This window comes from Anomalospiza imberbis, chromosome Z (assembly GCF_031753505.1).
Source record: "Anomalospiza imberbis isolate Cuckoo-Finch-1a 21T00152 chromosome Z, ASM3175350v1, whole genome shotgun sequence".
NCBI classification, from domain to species: domain Eukaryota; kingdom Metazoa; phylum Chordata; class Aves; order Passeriformes; family Viduidae; genus Anomalospiza; species Anomalospiza imberbis.
In genome coordinates this window covers 37,960,109-37,976,951 of record NC_089721.1, presented here as the reverse complement: position 1 = coordinate 37,976,951, position 16,843 = coordinate 37,960,109, and the positions used below count along the sequence as shown (strand labels likewise).

Genomic DNA, 16,843 nt, shown 5'->3' with positions numbered 1-16,843 from the left:
AGAATTTGACTCTATTCTCAAGCAGACTGTTCCGAATTTTGAATTAATTTCTTTCCACATGCTGTGCTCAGCTCGGCTCTAATAAAAGAAAAGAAAAAAGAAAAAAGAAAAAAAAGTAAAAGTCAAAGAAGGATATTTTGGCCAACCTTTTTCACCTCTAGTGGGAAAAAGAGCAGATATGCCACCAGGGGTTGACACTCTCTCTACTGTAGAAGTCACTGCATAGTATGTATAGGACATATAATAAAGAGAGCTAGAAAGGGTTTTAACCAGCATGTGTTTTCATTTCATAGCCACCTTTTCCTTTAACCAGCAGAGCAGATGTGTTTTTTTTGCTTATAGATGAGCATTAATCCTTCAATGAGAAGAGGGATCTCATGCAAGGTGGAGGCTTTTTGAGAGAGTAAAATCTCCTTACCCCCTGTAACCAGGCCAAGGGGGTGACTCTCACCACCATAGGAGAAGATTTCTACATCTGTTCCACTTCATTTTCTTAGGCTTGCCTGCTGTCAGCAGGTACAATATGAGTTGCAGACACTACCAGTAATCACTTTACAGTGAAATATTCAGTGCCATGTGGTTCAAAGGCTGGTTACTGTCCCAGGCACTCTAAAAAGTGTCTAATTTCCCCTGAGCTCCCACAAAAGCAGTAGCATGCTTACAATCAACATCACAAAACATCAAAATTTAAGTGATACCTGGCAATAAAGGATGAAAGTTTCATTTTATTTTAGATCAGTGAGCATGAACACATATAATGGGATTGAGAGAGAAAATTCCTCACATTCTTCTGTACTCACATGCACTTCAGGAAAATCCTTCTCATCCCCAAATGAGTACAATTAAATATATAATCCAATGATCCCCAAAAGAATGAGAAAAGGCAGGTTTATCCCCAAGTATCCCTGAAGTACCACTACTTGTAGTGAATTTTTTTTGTTCAAATTTTGCCAGAAAGTGTTCAGATCTCCCATTTCCTTCACAACTCTTTCCCTCTCCTTCTGACTGCAGTGAGTGTAGGGCTCTTGGCTGCCCGTGCCCTTAACCTTCAGCTCTTGAAATTTTACAGTATAACTAAGAGCAGATTTTGGGTTTCAATTGCTCTTACATGTGAGTACCATAATTTGCAGGAAGGTGTTTTCCAGAAACAAATTCTGGCATGGAAAAACTTCATTTTAACATAATGATTCAGACATTTTGTCATGGGCTCTGTTGCACTGTCTTGTAAACAACAGTCTGTAACAGGAACTCTACTGCAGTGTTTTGACCCACACATATCACATACTTTCTCTAAAAATGTCCTTTTCCAGTGATTTTGAAGAATTGTGATTATATCTTGAAATGCAAGTGGTATTTTAATTCCTGTGCCCACTGAGAAACTTCCTTGACACACAGTGCTATTATGTCCTTCCAACACCACAGTAAAAAGCAGGAAAACTTCCTCACCCTGTCACAGGCTGCCCAGGGCACTGATAGAATCAGCAACCCTGGAAGGATTTAAAGATGTGTAAGTGTGGCACTTGTGAATGTTTTGGTGGTGGGCTTGGCACTGTTGGGTTAGTTCTTGGACTTGATGGTCTTAGAAGTCTTTGACAATCTGATTCTATTCCAACCGGATTCTATGATTCCAGATTCTCAATAAACTGAATTTTCAAATTTATGAAGAATCACGTAGGGAAGGAAAGCTAAAAAGGAGTAGCTTCACCTGATGTAGATGCAAGTCCGTCAGATACAAATAGAAGAACCAAGGATTACAGGGCTCAGTAAAAAATATCTTACTGGAAATGCAAATTTCCTCAGACAAAAGAATCCCATCCTGCTTGTAAACAACAGGTGGCTAGACAGGACAACCCAGGGTCTGGCAGTCGAGATTTTCATTTCCAAGAATGCTCGGAAAATTCCCTTACAAGGAGACAAATTGTTGGGTATTTTTAAATTTTTTTTCTCCCATAAAGAGTGAGAACTCTCTAGGGATCCTTAAATTTCCTGCCCTTAGGAATGAGAATGATCCAGGATCAGCTAGGTGACTCTTTCAGTGCTGCCCTTGGCACTGAGTGTGGTCAGTGCAGAGAAGGAGTAGAGGCGATGTTCAGACTGACGCCACTGCTGCAAAACTTGAGATAAGAGGCTCGTTCTCCAAAGCAGCAGGAGCTCTGATTTAGAATTTTCAGCTCATACTGACCTCAGAAAGGACCTGCTCAGCCAGCACTGGTAGAAATTAGGTATTTAGGGCTGAGCAGGGTGGGGTTGTTCAGACTGCTGTGATGCGCCCAGTCCTTTCTCCTGAGAAGATATGTCAAAGATGGTAATGGAGAGGTAGAGAAACTCTCCTGTTGCTTAGAACACTCCCTTCCCCTCAAGCCAGGCTTCCAGCTATCACTCACTTGGTCACTTCCCATGAGCTGTGGGAAAACTCAGCAAACCAGGCAGGCAGAGAGGACCCTGCTGGGAGTCTGGCTGCACTGATTTACAACTCCCTGCACAATGCAGATGAATGGATTTGGGAGCACAGAGAGAAATGACCCATCTGCCCTTGCAGAGTGACCCTACCACCTCCTAGGAAACCTTGGCAAGGTGTCAGGAGTGGGATGAGACACAGGGCCAAGGACATGTGATGCTAGTGGCTGAGGTAGAGCAACATGCAAATGTAGAAACTGAAAAAAGGAATCCGTGTTTTCATTTCTTCTGACGCTATGTGTCTGCAGGGGTAGACCATCTCATTTTGCTTTCACTGACTCATGGTGACATCACTGAGTGTCAGATTGTGACACCTCCAGGAGATTTATTGTGACATCTCACTGCTTATAGCTGGATAACAGCAGACACTGGGCCAGTCTGGCTTGGGACAGAAGTGGCCACTGAGAGAGATGGCAACTGCCCTATCTACCAGGACTCTTGGAAGGATGTGGCTTATGTTCTGCCCTGTCACCACCGCTTCTGCCTGGGCCGCATTCTGCAGTGGGCACACAGAAATCCCTCATGCCCACTCTGCAGGACACCGATAGAGACCATCAGATTTTCTGAGCAGGATGAATGGGACTAAGTACAGTTGGCCATCACCTCCACTGCAGAGTCACCAGAAGCCCATAGCCTGTCAGGGAGGACTCCCGATCACCTGGATGAAAACAGCCCCCATGGCCCTGAAGTGCCCCTTCTGTCTTCCCTAAAGTAAACACTGTCCCCAGCTGAGCAAGGGACTGCAGGGCCGGAGCCTGTGGTGGCCTTCTGCCCCAGGTGTGGGCAGGACTGTTCCAACAAAACCAGTTTCTCCTGGAGCCCATCCAGCGCTGGCTGTGTGAGAGGCTGGAGTGACTATACTGGGGCCGGTGGTGGCTGGTTGAGGCCAGAGAGGGCTGCATCCTGCACTACCTTTGCATCTGTGGTCTGAATGCAGGGGCCTTGGCCCAAAGGCTGCTGGTCTTCATTGATGGATACACAGCACCGCTGGTCGATGGCCTCATTGAGGTTGGTGCAGCCCGGTGCAGCGAGGAGGCCAAGAGGCTTCTGCATTCCTGCACTGCTGGGGAAGAGAACAACAGCCAAGCAGAGAGCAGCAGCTCCAGCAGATCCAAGTCCAGCAGTTTCAGCTCCAGCAGCTCCCAGGAGAGCACTCCCACCAGTGGCTCCAGTGTGGAAGAAGAAGCTGGTACCTCAGAGGCCACTCACCATGGGATTCCCATCCACCCCGCACCTGTGCCCAGCCCTGCAGAATGGGACCAACCCCAGAAGGAGCCGGCACAGCCTGAGCAGCCAGCAGTGGCAGGTCCCTCTGCCCAGGGCAGCAGCTGCAACCCCTCTGCACACAGCCAGGGCAAGGGTTGCTAACCTGGGGTGACGCCGTGTGCCCAAAAGAGAAAGGACCCCAGGCCTCTGGATTCTCCCCAGCCCAGCAAGAGACCAAAATGGGACTGACTTGACCCCTGCAGCCCTAAGCCGACCTTGTCATCATTTCAGACTGAATTATGAAACATCATCTCTCTCTTCATTTGCTATTTCCCATCAAAGGCCAATGCATGCACAGTGCATTTGGGAAGTGACTTCACCTTTCCAGGTCTGACTTCCAGAGAGCATTTGTGAGGTCTCCATTCAGACAATCCCACAAAGACAGTGGTCTGAATAAATCTATAAATGATGGAATTCCCCAGTAACTGAGTCTGACCTCCTTAAATGTGAGCACATTTGAAAGTCTCACTTCATATATAATTCGGCTTGTGAAAGAAAAGCCTGATCAAGAAGTTAAAAAACTGTGGAGAAATAGGATTTCAATAAAGTTCTTACTTCTTGCAATTTCATGTGATAATTTGAAAGAGATGGTTCAAGTCTTTAAGTACCTAAGCCAGAACCCAGTAGTTCCTGGGCAGCAGTGCCTTTGCTCTGCAAAGACTCTGCTGTAAATGTGAGGTCAAGGGCAAACAGTCTTACAATGGTTGAGTCAGTTGTTCTGCTCCAATCAGCGCAAAAGGTGTTTTTCAATGATCTCTGGGGCCAGGACACCAATATCTAACAGACAAAGTGAAATTAAAGATTAATAGAAATGGTGACCAGAAGTTTTGAGTTATTTTTGACACTAGAAGTTACTTAAAATTGCAATGGCGACCTAACTTATCTCACACAGAACAGTGCATGCTACACACAATTGGACCGTATCCACTTGAAATAATATATTATCTACTGTGTTAGTAACGAGTGACAATGTGCCCCATCCCCACAGCAGCAGTACAGTTGTTAAAGTAACCTTTTAATCCCTAATGCTATGGCTGATAATTTTGTTATATTATGCTGTAATTATTGCACAGCAAGTTGTTAGCTCAGGTGGAATAATGGACAAGGATAAGCAGTTTTTTTAATCTTTCTTCCCTCCTCCTCTCAGTCTTTGTGCACATCTCCTCCCACCCTTCTCTCCTTCGTCATGCTGAGGTGTGTTTTCAGGTCCTGGAAACCTTGATTATAATGTTTAACTTTGCAGATACTGGTTGCTTACTTTTGTTGCACCTGACAAGCACAGGACACTACAACACAAGATGGAAAAAAAAAATCATGGTGAGAAGCTTACACTTAAACCAGTTTGCGCACAAAGGGAAGTGCACATATGTAACTGCCTGTTGCGGCCACAGTGTGGTGGTCTCCCGGCTAGCACGCTCCCTGTGGCCAGAGGGCACTACAGGAGTGGCTGCAGCTGTCTGCGGCCAGCTGTGGCATGGGTATCACAGCACTGGAGCAGTACAAAGAGCCAAGACAAAAAAACAGTGAGGAGCTACTTGTATGAGTTCTAAGGCAGTTTATTGCCAAAGAGGATTGAGGAACAAGTAAGCACAGGACCAAAGACATTTTAAAGAGGGGAGGGTATGAGGGGTGGAAACAACTCACATCCAATGGGGAAATATTAGGGGAGGAGAACACAACTGGGGTAATCCAATAAGGGCAACACAGGGGAGGGAGCAGGCTTAACAGCCCAATGAGAAACTGTAAAAGGGGTAACACACAGGGAACATTCTAGAAAAACAGGGTGTGTTCTACTTGACAGACAGGGGTAGGGGGCAGTGAACTGGGGATTAACAGGGACTTATAAGGAAGTGAGAAAGGCACAAAGGAGGGACTGCGGAGACTGACATGGGGACTGACAGGCGCTTGGTGGGAAAATATTGAAGTAAACAACTTAGGGCTAAACCATGAGGGGAACAGAACGGGGTACATGGAACTAACTATTACAAACTGATAAACAAAGAACAATTATAAAACAACAAACCACCACACACATATAGGAAAGAAGGCTTTTATTTTATCTTGAAACCAGTGGGAGCTACAATTCCATATGTGACTTTTGACCTGGATGTCTCTGGAGTCAGACTCCAGGATACGTCATCCTAATTTTGAGGAATTCCTTCACAGCATGGATCTACTCAAGAGGTGTTGGTCCTAGAAGTGCATAGTGCCTTGGAGCAGTGTTTCAGGCAATGAGATCCCCAGACTCCCAGCTTCCCCATCCATCACCCTCCGATGACCTCAAGTGACAGTCAGGCTCCAGTTTCTTTGTTTTTTGAAAATCTCATGAGCTTCAGTTCTTGCTGAAATTGTCTTTTGTCTTCAAAAGGCAGTCCATGTTAAAAATCAGTAACTAGCAGTACATGCCAGCATCATGGCTTGAACAACGCATTTAAAAGTTATTTTCACACATTTTCAGGTTTTTTTCCTCAGTAAAAATCAATTCTAGAATGATTTTTACACATGTGGAGGTTTCACACAATTTTAAGAACAACTCTGCTGATCTTTTTCTTTAAATAAAAAAAAATCCTACCTCACTGAAGAGATGAGTGACCTACAAACCACTGGATGAAGGAAAAAACACAGGATAGCAGCCTTTTGTTCTTGTTTTTCTCTTCAGTTTGTCACTCTCTATCTGTTGTTTCTCTCTTTTGGAGGCAGGCTAATGAATGACAGGGTTTAGTAAATATTTGGTCTGACATAGCAAAACAATTCTCTTTTTTTTGCATTCTATTCTGGATCTGGGGGATTAACTGATAAGAACGGGCCGGAGATCGTGCTCCTTTAAAATGCCTTTATTAAAAAGTGACCAGCTCAGGTGGGGGCCCAACGGCTCGCACACACGCCACTGCTGCTGTTTCCGGGAGTGGCACAGAGGAGGAGGAGTGCAGCTTTGTCCGCTTTACACGCAGGCAGAGCTGGAGATTCTGTCCTCACGGGAGCGGCAGGATTCCAAAGTCTGAGCTGTAGCTTGGGGTCCTCATTCTAGCTGACATCTCTGTTGTTAGAGTCAGAAATTAAAAAGGTTCCCGCAGACACTAGAACTAGTTGCTCACCCTTTGCAGTTGTTTAGGTCCTCCAGTTTCGTTGTGGCTCACTGTTTTAGGGGTTTTCCAATGCTGGATTTGGTGTGCTTCTTCATTTGCATACTGCCTCCAATGTCACTTCCTCTTCACAGTCCCAGGTGCCATTTTCTAGGAAGCAGCAGGGGTGAGACCCAACCTGACAGGGAGAGATTTCTAACAGGGGATGAACAAGAGGTAATTAACAGGGAAGGAACAACAGGTAGCTAACAGAGGGTGAACAACAGGCAATTGATTAACAATAGGCCATTAGGTAACACTCTATAACCTTTAAAAAATAAGCAATTTCTTATTCATAACATTACCTGTACTAGAGAAGTCTCCTGTTGCAGGTGCCCATTCCTATTGACTTTGCTTTGGGCTTGCCATTTAGGGACACACAGTTCTGTAAGTGCAACACCTTACCATGACTCAGGGCCTTAGTTGAAAAGTACCAGAACAAAATCTACAAGAGCAGAGAATTTTAGGCAATTAAATGCTTTCCAGTTTCTTGGCATCCCAAATGAAAGTGTTTTCTGCAAGACCCACAATAGCTAGAAAAAAACTTCTCCTTTTGTGAGAAAGAGCTCCCAAAAATAAGAAAAGCTAAACAAAAAGGAAAATATAAAAGCAAAAATATCTATGTTGTAGAGGTTTAAAAAATGACTAGTAAAGAATTATAATGGAAGCCTTTAGACAAATTTTGCAACACTGACTAAAGCCCCATTCCAGCTGGAAGCTCACTGAGAGCCAGTGCCAAGGTCTTATCGTCTGTCAAACTAGAGCAGCTTGCACAAAAGTTAGATAAATGGCTTCCATCCTTGAAACAGTTAAAGAGAACCAAGCCAATCTTTTACCCCAGAGGGGCTTTTGGCAGAAACTGGCAAACATAATTCATCCAGCTGTATGCTGGATATATGATTTGTGCTATATGAAATGGAGCATTAAATGCGTTCCAGGACACCTGGGCTCTTAGCCACAAATTACCTGAGCCTGTGAAAGACGATTTGGTAAAAACTGGCCTACGTGAGAACCAATAACATGAGCATCTTTGTGATAACAGTTCTTGAGGTATATTCTAATTTTTTTTTTAAGACAGCTTTTTTCCATGTCCATTTTGACCCATTCCTCTTGGAATTTGGATTTGACTGACTATTCCCCTGGCTCGATGCCAGCATCTAGAGAGAGAACTCTGCTATAACCTTCTCCTTAAAACCTTGAAGCAAGAGACAGCTCCTTGTCATCATGGCAATTCCTATCTGTCTTCTCTCTTCAGTCATTTGGTCTCAGGCTCTCTGCAACAATCCCATCAAGCTCTGCAGACAGCAACAGGTATTTGTTCTCAAAGTTCTCTGTCACTGGACCAGCTTACTGTGAGTGACCAATGAACCTCTAAAATGGAAGAAGGTGCAGTGGAGATGGACAAAGGACAAATGCTCATGAAGTTCAGGGAATATTTCAGTGTGTGATCCTCTTCCTATCTTCTGGAAGAAGGATGCACTTGTGTTTGTAAGCATCACAGAGGAACAGGAGACAAATTTTGTATTTAATTTGGAAATTAGGTGAAAGGATATAGATGAGCACATGGAAATTTTTTACCAAAAAATTAACTACTCTGCTCCTCTACAAATCTTGAACCTTTCTCTGCAAAGATTCCCTAAAGCACACTCTCTGTTCCTATTGATTAGGTGCTTTCAAGAATTGCTCCAGAAGGATGACACTGCCCATCCTTTTTTAGCTGCTCAGATCACATCCCTCTGCTTTTCCTTGCCCATGACTTCCTTGCCTTACTGTAACATTCCCAAGAAAACCTGTGGATTTTAGAGGTGCTGATGTTAATCCAACCTATAAATAATACAGCCTTGCAAAGAACACACTGGACCATAATATTTGCACATATTTGGTCTAAATGACCTTGCTCTGATTTTTTGGATGATCATTTTGCATTTTAATGGTTCAGCTGAAAAATTAAGTTTATCATTGTCTCATTCAATAAAGATGCAGCCATTCCAGACCTCCTTAAGATGAAACTAGCCATGAGAATACTGCACATGCATGTGGATTTTCTGAAGTGATTACTTTTCTTGTCTCATCCTACAGAAAAATTACCCTGCTGAAAAAATTGCTGTAATTGAACTGAAAGGCTGCTAGGTAAATTTTATTCCAAAGTATAAATTTAATAAAATTATATGGAAAGCAAAACATGAATATTGACAAAGAGTCTTTGCAATGCTCTTCTACATATTTTGTGTTGATGGTAGAAATTCATGTGGTGGGTTTTTTTTCAGTCTCTCAATTACAAGGCATTCTATAAAGTAAATTACAACTGAATATTTTCAGCTCCTGCAAAAAAACATTAAGCAAAATAGCAGAAACAGTTACATTTAAGCTGCATTTCCACAGCCAGGGTTTTACTTTAATGCTTAAGGTCAGAGAAGGTAGACGAAGAGGGCCTGTTTGTTGAACATAAAGCCATAATGGAACAGTGCAAATTCATTCTGTTCTTCCCCCAGACGGATATTCACATATTTGAAACATCATTGAAAATTCAGGCCAAATTTCAAGTGGCTTTATTTCAATCAGCTGTGTTAAACCATTATAAAGACCATTACTGGTCTGGCTTAAGTATCTGAATAAATGATAAGCAGAAAATCTGCACATTCAAAATTACACTTTCTTGAAGAAGCCATATTTTCCAGAGGATTCAGAAAGCTGATCTGGGTTTGTTTGGTTTATTGAAGGGAGGTTTCTGTGTTTAAAAGTAGTGAAAAGACCTCATAGTTTTGGTTAGTTAGCTCAAGGGAAACTGGTTTGAGGGGTCAATTCTGAGCATTTCCAAAAAATGCTTCCTTTACTTTCAGACTTAGGAGAGAAAATACATAATCAAAGAAAAAATGAAATAATTTGAATTCAGACATGGCTTTGCCCTCCATTAAGCCAAAATATTACACTCTGCCCTTCTCATTAATACAAACACAGAAATACTGACAGCCTTGGTCTGGAGAAAAAGGAAAACTGTCACTACCAGTCACCTCATCATGATGGGAGCAATCAGGGTTGGCAGAGCTGCTGTGCATTTAAGTCTCCAGCCATCACATTAACTTATTGTATTCACACTAAGCGAAAAATGCAAAATAAACACAACATTTATCTCCAAATGAGGTATTGTAAATTTAAAACTGCTTACTTGTTTGTCATCCAGGAATTTATGCCAAAAAAGGAATGTAATATGAATCCCAAAGAAGATTCCTTTTCACTCTAATAACACTATTACTTTATTAGTCATTTAAAGTAAGTTATATATTTTAAATATCTGTGCCTCTGAGCTCTGAAGATTTATATCTGCATTTCCTAGATAAATCCAACTGCCATTTTACATTTGTAATTCTGTCCTAAGGAAGCAAGGTTGTGTAAAGCAAAGAGGTGGAAATACAACATACAGGAAAAGCTGTAAAATATTCTGTCCATTTAATTTGTACAGAATTAGTTTGCAATTTAACTTAAAATTATTTAAATTCATTTGGAATTGAATGTGTAGGAAAATTTTGCACATATCACAACACACCTTTGTGATGGAAAATGGTCTTTTAAGGCTGCATTAATTATATAAGAGATGATAGAGCACTCATTCAAATCCCTGGTATATCTCAAATTCTACTTTTGAAAATTAAATAATACAGGCAGTCCCACCACAAGTTCCAAGCTCTATCCTTACAGTGCTAACCTGAGCAGTGTGCAGGACAAATGGAGAGCCCGCCCATGCCTGGAGGGTGTCTGAAGCCAAGCTCAGATCTTTGCCAATGACTTGTTTTTTTCTGTTCTGTTTTCATGCATCATTTCCCTGCAAACTGAGGAAGACAAAAAGTCCTGTGCTGCTCTCTGTTTGGTAGCTTTATGACCTGGGCGACCAGGACACTCCAGCTACCGTGTGCTGATCCTCAAAACAGCTTCAGGCACCACCCCAGTGATACTGAAAATGTGTTCTGGATGTCTGCACAAGGAAAGACTGATCCCACAGGGACAGGCTCCAGGGATGTGAGCCACGCAAGGGGAACAAAAATAACAGAACACAGGGAAATTGAGGTGATGTCAAGCAGAAAACTAGACAAAACTACATTTAAATTCATGTTTTAACAGAACAGACTGAAAAGGTATTCTGAAAGTTAGCATCAATTGTTAAATCTTTGAGATAGGAACTGGAGGTAAAAGGACAGTTCATGTCAGTTTAATCTGGATCACTGCTCCCATGGATTTATTTTCACATTTAAATAATCCACAGTGTATTGATTTAATGAAGCTTCTCTCACATGCAGATTCCAAACTGTAACAGGCTGCAAGGTGTGCAATCTGTGCTCTTTATTAAAGAATTCCATCCATTGCTTAGTCACATTTTCCTGTCCATTAATCCAGAGGCAAATATGATGCCCCACACACAGTGAGATGCAAATTACATGTTAGAAAGGTCTTTAAGGACAAAAGCTAGAGCCAGAAATACAAGTTAATTTTGACATCTAGACTACAGACATTCAATTTCCAAAGGAGACCAAAGGAAGAATACTCATTAAGCTGCCACTCACAAATTAGAGGTAAAACTGAAGACGTCTGAGGGACCCAGTTTTGGTTGGTAATTCCTGGCTTTGAAAGGGGCAAGTTCAAAATTCAGGCTCCCCTGCTGTACCTCAAACTGGGCAACCTAATTCTGGGATGTGTCCAAGTAACTATTACTTGTGAAAATTTTGCTCATAAAAGCATCTGGCATATCTTGGGATGCCAGTGCAAGCCTATTTCCTATGCACATGCTCTCTTCAGAAGGCACATGTGTTCCTCCTGTCTGGAGTGCAATCCAATGCCATGGGAGGGATTTCTTTTCTTTGAAATGAACTTTTTGAAATAATTTTCTTTTTAATGCTCACTTCATATATTTCAGTGTAGTTCGGGTTGCAAGTTGGTGAAGAGATTCAATCTCATTCTGCCTTTAAAAAATTTGAGCTGACATTTTAGCAAACACCAGCTGGGTGAAAAGATTCTGCTGTTGTTTTTGTTATTGCAAGTCTGGTGTAGTTCCATAAAAGTGTTTTTGGTGTAAGCCAGCACTTAGCTTGTGGTTGAATGTTATGAGTGGTAGCGGCCCTACTTCATTGCAATTTAATAATATAAAGTCTTGGGAGAGAACAAAAGTTACAATATGCAGGGTAGAAAGAGGTCAACATTATTTGCTATTTCCATATGGGTCTCTTTCAGCTGCCTGAGCTGTAGTAGGTGGTTGTTGCATCTTCTTCTCTGCTACCTCATGACCTCATGACAGGTCTCAGCAGACTAAAAAGCAGATGAGAAGCTTTGCTCCCCTCCCTTTTGTTTGTACAGAGACTGTTTCAACAATTCTTTTGTCAAGATCTGAGCCAGAATACTCTTGAATCAGACAAATGACAGCAGTGCTTCTAAGGAGGTTTACTGGCTTTCTGAGAACCTGAAATTAAGGCTTGGATGGTTGCAATACAAGCTATAAAGAGAGTCATTCCTTAGCAGAGAGGGTTCACAATAGGAAAATAAAATTCTCCTCACTGTTACAGTCAAAGTGAGAAATAGAAGTCATCAGCTGTCTGGATTTTTTTTCTCCCAAAACCTTTTAGCAAAACACTGTCCAATTCAAAGAAAAAAATTAATAGGATCTAATATTTCAAAAATCAACAGCCTAAGTAAGATTAAAAGATTTTATTTTTTTTTTTTTTTACAATTAACTCCTTTTGCAGATGAATTAGAAATCGCTGGTTTGATTAGAACACTGAAACTCCAGAAAAGGAGATGTTCAGGTGCCTTGAGTATTCCTAACCAGATAATGTCAGAAATTCAGACATCCCTCCTTGGGTAACTGTGAAATTAATGTTGTATTGCACATCTTGTAGGTGTGTGCCCAGTAAAATGACCAAGGTGTTGTAAGGCATCTGTTCTCCTCCTTGATATTTATTACCTGTGACCCTCCTTCTCCTTTGGTCATCTCCACAGATGAAATAATGAGTGCCATGGTTTGAGCTATGCCAGCATGTGGAAAGTCTCACCCCATCCTCAGTTTATGGGGAGAGAGGCACAAGGAGTGCTGTCACCCTATTCTTTTGAGAGTTTTAAAGTTTTTTTTTTAAGTTTTCTATGCTTTCTGATGTTTACATATTTCTACTGGAACTTTCTCACACTGTTCATGTAAATAATGATTGTTTTACATTCTTCTTTGGAAGTAGAGAAAATTAATAGACTGTTAGTTTAACCAGTGTGGTTGGAGAAGTAGCAATTTCATCCTCCAATCCACTGCCACTTTTAAAATCCTATATATTTCAGAGTCAGAATATAAAGCTCTCTCTTTTAGTTCTTTTTTTCCCCCTTTTTACATCTAACATGCTTGTGTAAGTTATTTCATGTCGTACTGCGACAGTGTGCCAGCTCCAAGGCTCTCCCTGAAGTGTGTGTTACAGGTGTGCAGAGGTGTCCCAAGTCCTGCCCCACTGGGGGTGACCACCTCTCCCCAAGGCTGAGTGAGGATAAAGCAGAACTCCAAAGGGAGCGCCAGGAAGACAAGAAGCCTGCACAGGGAATGTCTAGGCAGAGTCAGACACAGAATTAGAAGGCAGCTTTTGCCTGAGCAGTAATTGAGATAGTTATTACACCACTATATGACATTATAGACTCTTCTTACTACTATATAGAAACCTCCACTTTTTGGCATACATTGACTTCAAACAACACTTGCTATAAACAAGCATTTTATTAAAATGTCAGGTTTCAGTCCCTGAGGATACATTGAAAATGCTGACACAGTAATCACCGGATCCAAGACAATTCCCTGAAATCTGTGTGAAATGAAAGATGGGAAAAAAGATCAAGGCAGAAAGCACAAACTTTTGCCACACTTGGAGCCAGATATATCCCCCTCCTGAGCCCTTCTAATAATTCACTTTTGTAATTCAAAAATGGTCAACCAAATCTTTGTTTCTCATGAGTCAAAAGCCTGCTTAACCTTCAGCAACAAAAGCATCACCTTATCCTGTTTGTTTTATTACACAAATTTTCCTGTCACCTAAAAGTAGAGATGAAGAACAGAAAACTAAGACAAAGCCTGTGCCTGAGGTCTTTTTTTATCTACTAAGTGCCATTTCATATTCACTCCAATTTTGCCATTCGAAGTGCATTAGAATTCCACAGTTTACAGAATCATAGAATCACAAGGGGTTCAGGTTGGCAGGGACCACAGTGGGCCATCTGATCCCACCTCCCTGCTCCAGCAGGGTCATCCCAGAGCACGTGGCACAGGATTGTGTCCAGAAGGGTCTGGAATATCTTCAATGAGGGAAACTCCACAGCGTCTTTGGGCAATCTGTTCAGTGCCCAGTCACTGCACAGGGAAGAAGTTCTTCCTCACATTCAGGTGGAACTTCTTGGGCATCAGTTCCTGCCTGTTCTCTTGTCCCACTGCTGGGCCCCAGAGCAGAGCCTAATCCATGTTCTGAACCCCCCTGCAGACAATGACAGATAGGAATGACGTCCCTTCTTAGAAGTGTCTCCTGGAGGCTGAATTGCTCCCTCAACCTTTCCTCATAAGAGAGATGCTCCAGTCCCTTCTTCACCTTTGCTGCCCTCTGCTGGACCCAGAGTCTGCTTCAAAACCTCTTGCACAAGGCATAGTAATATTTGTGTCTCTTTACATCCTTATTGCAATCGAGTGCCCAGCAACTGTGTTTGGTAGATTGTCCAGTGTCACCAAAGGCACTCAGCACAGGGCTGGCTGCCACAGCTAACCCTGTAAAGCAGCTGATCAGAACCTGGAAGCCCCTGTCCAACGTAGGGCCTTATGTTACAGTCTTCAGGTGCTGGTCATGAGCAAACAGTTGAAATTGCTGGTGAGGGCTCAGCTTCTCCCTTCTGTTATTCCAGTTCCCCTCCTGCAGGCTCCTTCTGAGTACAGTTGCAGAATTCCCAGGAACAGAACTTAGAAAACACAAATATTCAGAGTGGAACTCCAACTGAATATTCAAATTGTGGTTTGTCCACATGAAAGTGCTTTAGTGTGGTTGCTTTCTGGCAAGCAGCAAATTCTAAAAGATCTCTTTCATCTTCCTCCATCTCCTCCCAACAGGTGAAGGTTAATCACAGCTTCTTTTGAGTTTCTGCCATGTGAAAGGACCACTTTTCAAAGATCACCTGGGGATGATTTTGAGTGCTCTGCATTTACAAACCTCCTTCTCTTTGCTGTCTGCACTGGCCCCCTGCAACTACTCAGCACCTGGTAGGATGCTTTCCTGTTAGGCATTTCCTTCAAGAACTACTTGTTTTCACAAATACTCTCTTTTGACATAGTTTCAGGAAATTTCCAACCATTCCCCTCATATGAATTATTCTTTATTTCTGTTTTTTTCTGGCAGGTGTTGGCCTACAGGTGCTGGGTCACAAGTAAGACCCTGTTTTGAAAGTGAATTTTATCATATTCTCTGGGTTTTCTTCCACACCAATCAATCTGTAGGGTGTAGCAGAATTTCTGAGAGAGAGAGGAAATGATTTAAATTTAGAGTGAAGGTTGAGCTACCCCAGCCTAGGCCTCAGATACGGGCCTCAGTGAGGCCTTGAAGCCTATGACACAGTTAGAAATTAGTCTGTGGCGCAGTTAGAAATTATGTTAAGGTGTACCACAGTGTAATGGGCTTTCTAGGTGTGAATTAGTATAGGTCTGCAGTGTGAAACTTTAGCCACCTTAAGACAAGGACAAAAAATGTTTGCTCGCCAATGAGAGTGTGCTCACGATTGTAAACTATCTGGAAGTGTATAAAAACTACTGTGTGTAAACAATAAAGGGAGAACTTATGATTAGCCACATTGGTTCGGATCTGCGTTTGTTCCTGTCCAGCTGTCCCAATTTTTGTAAGAAGTCCCTTGTTTCAGTAGGAGAAACAACAAAACAGCAGGAGTAATGTATGGATTGAGAGCAGCCCTGTGGGGAAGGACTGGGAGATCCTTGAGAAGGAAACATGGGCTATGAGCTGTGTGCTTGCAGCCCTGAAAGCCCTCTGTGGCTGTGTCTAAAGAGGGATGTCCAGCAGGTCAAGGGAGGGAGTTCTGCCCCTCTGCTCGAGTGAAAGCCAGGAACAGGATGCCCATGGCTGTTGTGGATGTCCCATCATTGGGAGTGTTCAGGGTCAGGTTGGATGAGGGCCTGAAGAACCTGGTCTAGTGGAAAGTCTCCCTGACCATGGCAGGGAGCTTGGACTAGATGATCTCTAAAGGTCCCTTCCATCCCCACCCTTTCTGTCATTTCATCATTTCAGGGCACACGGGACAGGAGAGAAAAAGAAATGGGAGCATGGTAGCAAGGTAATGGGGGCATGTTCTGGGCCACAGATGTGCAAGGAACTCAAGATGAAATCAGCACCTTGGCCAAGCGTCCTCTTAAAGCATGAAATTCATCTCCTGCAGTATCTGTGGCCTTAGTTACCCCAGGAAAGAGGGAATATCTTGGTACTCTGAAATTCCAGCTGCTGCCTGCAAATTTAGACCATTAAAAGTCCAATTCCAAATGAAATGGAATAGAATTGCATCCTTTAAGAGGCACTTTCTCAAGCAAGAAGAAACACCCTCCCCATAACAACACAAAGAAGTCCTGATGAACAAACTTCCATCTTTTTCCATGTGGACTGTTAAGCACCAAAGTATGGCAATGGACATCCTCCATTTGCACAGGTTTGAAGAGAGATCTCTGCACCCTGAGGCGGGGCCACGTGGTGGTTGCACACAGAATCCCAAGCCTCAAACCAGGAGAAGTTATTTCCAAGTGAAGAAAGAACTGCTTGGGCTGATGACTCTTCAGGGATGACAATAGCCAGAGGCAGGAGGGGATGGTGGCACAGCATGGCCCACGGGGTGATGGGTCCTGGGCTCTCCAGAGTCACGACAGGGTTCCTCTGGCCCTTGTACCCCACTCTGCTGGGACAGCAACTCCAGCTCCTTCCTGAGGCTGTGGGGAGGAGCACAAAGGCACTGAA

The 16,843-nt window shown here is 42.8% G+C and overlaps 1 protein-coding gene across 1 annotated transcript in view; it reads left to right on the top strand.

Moving 5' to 3' along the window:
- Positions 1 to 16,843, top strand: part of LOC137465072 (sushi, nidogen and EGF-like domain-containing protein 1) — a 179,674-nt gene that overhangs the window by 106,548 nt on the left and 56,283 nt on the right. The gene's annotated exons all lie outside the window — the stretch shown is intronic.